The sequence below is a fragment of the Pongo pygmaeus genome, chromosome 2 (assembly GCF_028885625.2).
Source record: "Pongo pygmaeus isolate AG05252 chromosome 2, NHGRI_mPonPyg2-v2.0_pri, whole genome shotgun sequence".
Lineage (NCBI taxonomy): Eukaryota > Metazoa > Chordata > Mammalia > Primates > Hominidae > Pongo > Pongo pygmaeus.
The window spans coordinates 140,975,709-140,981,946 of record NC_085930.1 but is presented as its reverse complement, the minus strand read 5'-3'; the positions used below and the strand labels follow the sequence as shown (position 1 = coordinate 140,981,946).

The 6,238-nt window shown below is 40.6% G+C and overlaps 1 pseudogene; it reads right to left on the bottom strand.

Annotated features, from left to right (window-relative positions):
• Positions 1-5,447: 5,447 nt before the first annotated feature.
• LOC129034469 (small nucleolar RNA U13) lies at positions 5,448-5,520 on the bottom strand (annotated as a pseudogene).
• Positions 5,521-6,238: the final 718 nt, after the last annotated feature.

Here is a 6,238-nt window from a genome sequence, read left to right as displayed (position 1 = left end):
AAACCCTGTGCCTAATTAGTTATTAGAGAATTTTTTGGAGATTTTAATTTAATTGCTATGGGATATGGGCTGGATATCAAGATTTTTAAAAGCCACAAGTGATTCTAATATGCCTCAAAATTTGAGAAACACTGACTCATTACCTGGCTGGTTCTGTTTCAAATGCTTTACAGATGTTAATTCGTTTAATTCTCATAACAATCATGAAAGTTGATCATAAGAATTGGGTCATTCTTGTCACACACAACTAAAACAGAGTTGAGAAGCCAGGGGGAACAAGCACGCAGGGTACAACATTGCTGAAAGAATGTAATTCTCTGCAAGCCCAAACTGCTTGTTGTAACCTGAAACCAGTTTTATCTCTATCTTCTGAGATAACTTGCTGCAAAGACTAGCACTAACTGTGCCCACAGCCACCATTCACCAGTTGAAGCTTTCTGACTCCCTAAATTCTTTCTTATGCTAATGAACTTTCTCAAAGAAGAATACATAACATTTCTCCTTTTTTATAAAACTGATATGGGAATAGGGCACGAAAGTGCTGGGTGGAGAAGGGCGGGTCCCTGGCGAGGGCTCCATCCCCGAGCCTGTGCCCACGGACCTAGGTGAGGACAGGCATTTGTTTTCAGGTCCAAATGTTACATTTCCCAAGACCACCCTGGCCCACCATGCCCCCATCCCCCCATCCTGTGCCTATAAAAACCCTGGAGACCCTAGTGGGCAGACACACAAGCAGCTGGACATTCAGAGGATCACAGCAGTGGAAAGAGACACAAGCAGCTAGACGTTGAGAGGAACGCACTGGCCTAAGAACATACTGGCCTAAGAACATACTGACAGACGCTGGTAGGCCAGCAGGCCGGCAGGCTATCAACCGGCGGAAGGACACGGACTTTGGCCAGGACGGTATAAGTGAGCCCCGCTGCTGGGCGGCCTGGCTCCAGGGGAAAACAACCTTCCACTCCATCTCCCTTCTGGCTCCCCCATCTACTGAGAGCTACTTACACTCAATAAACCTTGCACTCATTCTCCAAACCTACGTGTGATCTGATTCTTCTGGTACACCAGGGGAAGAAACCCCATGATACAGAAAGCCCTCTGTCTGTGCGATAAGGCAGGGTGTCTAATTGAGCTGACCACAAGCCGTCTACGGACGGCTAAACTGAAAGAGCATCCTGTAACACACGCCCACTGGGGCTTCAGCTGTAAACATTAACCCCTAGACGCTGCTATGGGGTCGGAGCCTCACAACCTGACCGTCTGTATGCTCCCCCTAGAGGTGTGAGCAGCGGGGCACTGAAGAAGCGCGCCACACCCCCGTCACACGACCTGCCAGGGGAATAAGGGAACTTTTCCTGTTTCAAAACTGCTAAGCCGTTCTTTGCTATTCGGACATAGCCGAAGACCACCAGGTCTGTATGTATGGCCCAAATTGCAATTCTTTCTTCCCAAATAAAATATTAAATTTAGGGATTCATCTCTACATGTTTATTTTGATTTTGACAGAATTATATGAGATAGGTACTATTATTAACTCTCATTTTATAGATGAGGAAATTAAGGCTCAGAAAGATTAAGTTGCTTGTCTAAGGTCACATGACAGAGATGGAGCAGGTATCTCTCTTAGGGCCCCCCTACCCCCCCTCGCCAAGCATGGAAATAGAGGAAAATATTGAGTTCCTTCCAGGGAAATTCTAGGCAGTGAACTAGCAGCCTCACTAGCCCTGGGAAGTAAATAAGCAACTTGATAAGCAAGAAGATAATAGTAGCTGAAAACAATAGCCAAGGTAGAGTCCTGAGACGTTTGGTTCCCTTAGAAACTAAAGACAACATCTTAACGTATGTCCCTGAGTTACTTTTCAGAAACACAGACCCCCACCAAATGGATCCACTGCCATGTAGACCTCAGATAAGGGGCGATTGAGAACTGAACTCTGACTGCCGTTCTTTTTTCTAAATTTCTTCCTTAGGAGCCTAAAGGACGTCATACCCATGGGCCAGACCTAACATTCCTTTCTGCTGATCCCAAGTTTTTAGACAAAGTTTCCCTTCCTTAACCAATGGCGAATCAGAAAATCCTCGAATCCACCAATGACCTGTAAGTTCTTGCTTCAATATATACTGTCTTTTTAGGCCAAATCAATATATAACCTCCACATATGCCTTAAAATTCTGCCTGTAACTTCTACTTCCCTGAAATTTATCCCTGCTTTTAAAAACTCTTGCTTGTAAGCTATTGGGAAGGTTGGGTCTTACAGTGTGAGCTGCCTGATTCTCCTTGCTTGGTGCCCTGCAAATAAATGCCTTCTTTTCCCCCCTGCTGCAAAACCTTGATGTAGATGTTTGGCTTTACTGCACTGAGTGAGCAGATCCTGGTTTGGTTTGGTAACATGACTAAAAAATTACAAAGAAAAGGAACAGGAACACAGCCCTCTGGTCCTCTGGTATTTAGAGCTGAAACAGAGGAGGAGAGGCCTGAAAACAAGAAGGCAGAACTTAGAAGGGAAACAGGAGAGTGTAGTGTTGCAGAAGCTTGGTGGAGAGAGTATTTCAATGAGGAAATGGTCAGCTTTTTTGAAAGCCCTGAGTGTTTGCTGAAGAAAGACAAAGACAGAGAAGTGACCACTGGATTTGGCAAGATGAGGTCGTGTTGAGTCTGATGGGAGCAGTGCCTGTGGAGTGGTGGAGATGGAAGTACAATCACAACTGATTGAAAAAGGAGTGGGAGCTGAAGATGTAAAAGTAGTAACCACCAAGAACTCTTTGGGAAAAATTAGCTAAGAAAGGGAGCTGAAAACTGGGAGGGGGCTGGAGGAGATTTGAAGTTGTGTGTGTATTCAAGTATTAATTTTGTATGATGGTAAATAAAGAGTACAGAGGACGGTGGGCACATCAGCTCATGCCCATAATACTGGCACTTTGGTAGGTCAAGCCAGGAGGATTGATTGAGCCCAAGATTTGGAGGTCAGCCTGGGCAAGACCTTGTTTCTAAATTTTTTTTTTTTTTTTTTAATGAGCCAAGCATGGTGGTGTATGCCTGTAGTCTCAGCTACTCTGGAGACTGAGGCAGAAAAAGATCACTTGAGCCCAGGAGTTGGAGACCAGCCTGGGCAACATAGCAAGATGTTGCCTTTTAAAAAGGGCGGGGGGGGGAAAGGAAGGCATTTTGTTCCTGACTACCTGCTTCACCCATTACTTTCATGTTCCTGGAATTTTTGATACGAAGAACAATGTATAGCCAATCAGTAGCTTATGTGATTTTAATATAAAATTCTTGGTAAGCAACTTAGGAACTCCCTCTTCTTTTTCTTTAGAAACCTACTTGTAACTGCAGCTAATCAGAGCATGTATTCAGGGCAACTTAAATCTATGTTCACAAGTTGCAGTCTTCAAACTTGGTCCAAATAAAATCTCTACTTATGTTAAGTTGGCCTCAGTTTTTTCCTTTAGGTTGACATTCCTTTGATCTTTTAATATGTTGAATTTTTAAATTTCTTCATTGAATCCTTGATCATGTTGCATTTTTTTTAATAGCTGTTTTCTTTTTCCATTATTTTATTTTGGATTTTTAAATAGTGTTCATAAAATATTGGTCTATAGTTTTCTGTGTTACTATTTTCAGATTTTGGTGTCAAAGTTATACTGGTTTTGTAAATACTGATTGAATAGCCTTTTTCCCTTATGCTTTGGAACTATTTTAATAACACTGGCAAGCTTTGTTCCTTGTGGATTTGACCGAAGTTGATTAAACCCCTCTGTGAAATTGTCTGAATTTAGTGTTTTTAAAAGGGTAATCGTTTGATCACTTTCTCAGTTTCTTTGTAGTATTTTGTCTCCTTGGTTTTCTCCATCTCTTTTGCTGTCATTTGTGGTAAATTAACTTATATTTAATATAAACGTAATTTATATTAAAATAATCTATTTCATCCAGTTTTTATAATCTTTTAAAATTCCCGTTATGTGCATGTATATTTTTCTCACTTCTAAATGTATTCATTTTTGTATTGCCTTTTAAAAATTATATTAGCCAGTTAAGCTACCTATTTCATTGTTTTTCCAAGATTCAGTTCTTAGATGTATTTATTAGTCCTGTCTCTCTGTTTTTTTTTTTTTTTCTGTAATTCATGGTTTTTTACTTTCATCTTTCATGTTTCTTTTGGTTTACTTTAGCTTTCTTCTTCTAAAATGTTTTGATTTAAAAGCTTAACTTTGTCAACGAAAAGAGTCAAACTCTGTAAAATATTTGAAGAGATTTATTCTGAGCCAAATATGAGTGATCATGGCCCATGACACAGCCCTCAGCCCTCAGAAGGTCGGGGTGCAGCTTGGTTTTATGCATTTTTGGCGAGCATGAGACATCAATCAAATACATTTTAGAAATACATTGGTTTGATCCAGAAAGATGATACAACTCAAAGTCAGGGGTGTGGGATTCCAGGCTATAGGTAAATTTAAACATTTTCTGGTTGACAATTGGCTGAGTTTGTCTAAAGATCTGAGTCTGACAGAAAGGAAATATTTGGGTTAAGATAAAAGATTGTGGAGGCCAAGGTTCCTTTGAAGTCTTATTGTGGCTGCCCTTAGAGATAATAGATGGCAAATATTTCATATTCAGATCTTTAAAATGTGTTAGACTTTTAGTTAATCTCTAGGATTGGGGGGGCCTGGAAGAAAAAGATCTAGTTATATTAACAGAGATTCTTTACAGACACAAATTTTCCCCCACAAAGGACAGTTTTGCAGGGCCATTTCAAGATATGGCAAATAAACATGTTTTGGGGTAAAATATTTTGATTTTCTTCCTTGTCTCATAATGTTATGCCAGAGCCAGGTTGGAAAGCCACGATGTATAGGGTTAAATAAAACCCATTGGATGAGAACTTATGGTTTGTAGGACATGACTCCCCAGACTCTTTGGATAGGAACTTGGGCAAGATAAAAAAAATCAGTTTAGTCCTCAACTCTTTATTGGTTAATATTAAAAATGTTTAAAGTTATGAATTTTTTCTCATAGTTTTTGAGGTTTCCCATAGTTTCTGCTGCATTGTGATTTTATTGTTATTTTCTAAATTATTTACAATTCTTTTCTTTTTCCATGTCAGATGAGTAATGTGCGGATGTGGTAAAAAGTTTAAAAAAGGCTGCCGGGCACGGTGGCTCACGCCTGCAATCCCAGCACTTTGGGAGGCCGGGGTGGCTGGGTCACGAGATCAAGAGTTCAAGACCAGCCTGACCAAGATGGTGAAACCCCGTCTCTACTAAAAATACAAAAAATTAGCCTGGCATGGCGGTGGGTGCCTGTAATCCCAGCTACTCGGGAGGCTGAGGCAGAGAAATGCTTGAACTCAGGAGGCGGAGGTTGCAGTGAGCCGAGATCACGCCACTGCACTCCAGCCTGGGTGACGGAGTGAGACTCTGTCTCAAAAAACAAACAAACAGACAAAAAAAAAAAAAAAGAAAGGCACATCTCGTACATGAACGTGAAAACCCAGTAATCACCCTTATGAACTACAAAAGGATCTATTTACTTTACTTGATTTGAATTTTTTCTGAAACAAATTCAGAGAGAGTTTTAAAGTTTTTTGGCTGTAGGACACTTTGTTTTTTATTTTTATCAATTTTCAAAGATAAGCTACAGCCCCTTACTGCAATTATATTTTTACCTATTTCTCATTACATTTTTAGAAGTTGTTGACTTACGGATTTAAATGCTGCATAAAAATTTACAATAATTAAATCTTCATTGTAGACAGGGGCATTTATCTTGGTATAGTGACCATTTTTATAATTTTTTTTCTCCTACCAAAGTGGCAAACTTTCCCCGGTTATTACATAGATAAGCCTTTTCTTCGTATTATTATATATATATATTCTAATCTTCCTCCCACTTTGAGACTGTCCCTCATCAAAACAACCTACATCCCTTAGTGGTATGGTTTAAATGTACCCTTTAAAACTCACATTGAAACTTAATCCCCAGTGTGACAGTATTGAGAGGTGGGGTCTTTAAGACATGATTGAAATCTGGGCGTGGTGGCTGACACCTGTAATCCCAGCACCTTGGGGGGCTGAGGCGGGAGGATCGCCTGAGGTCAGGAGTTCAAGACCAGCCTGACCAACAGGGTGAAACCCTGTCTCTACTAAAAATACAAAATTAGTTGGGCAAGATGGCTCATGCCTGTAATCTCAGCTACTCGGGAGGCTGAGGCAGGAGAATCGTTTGAACCTGGGAGGCGGA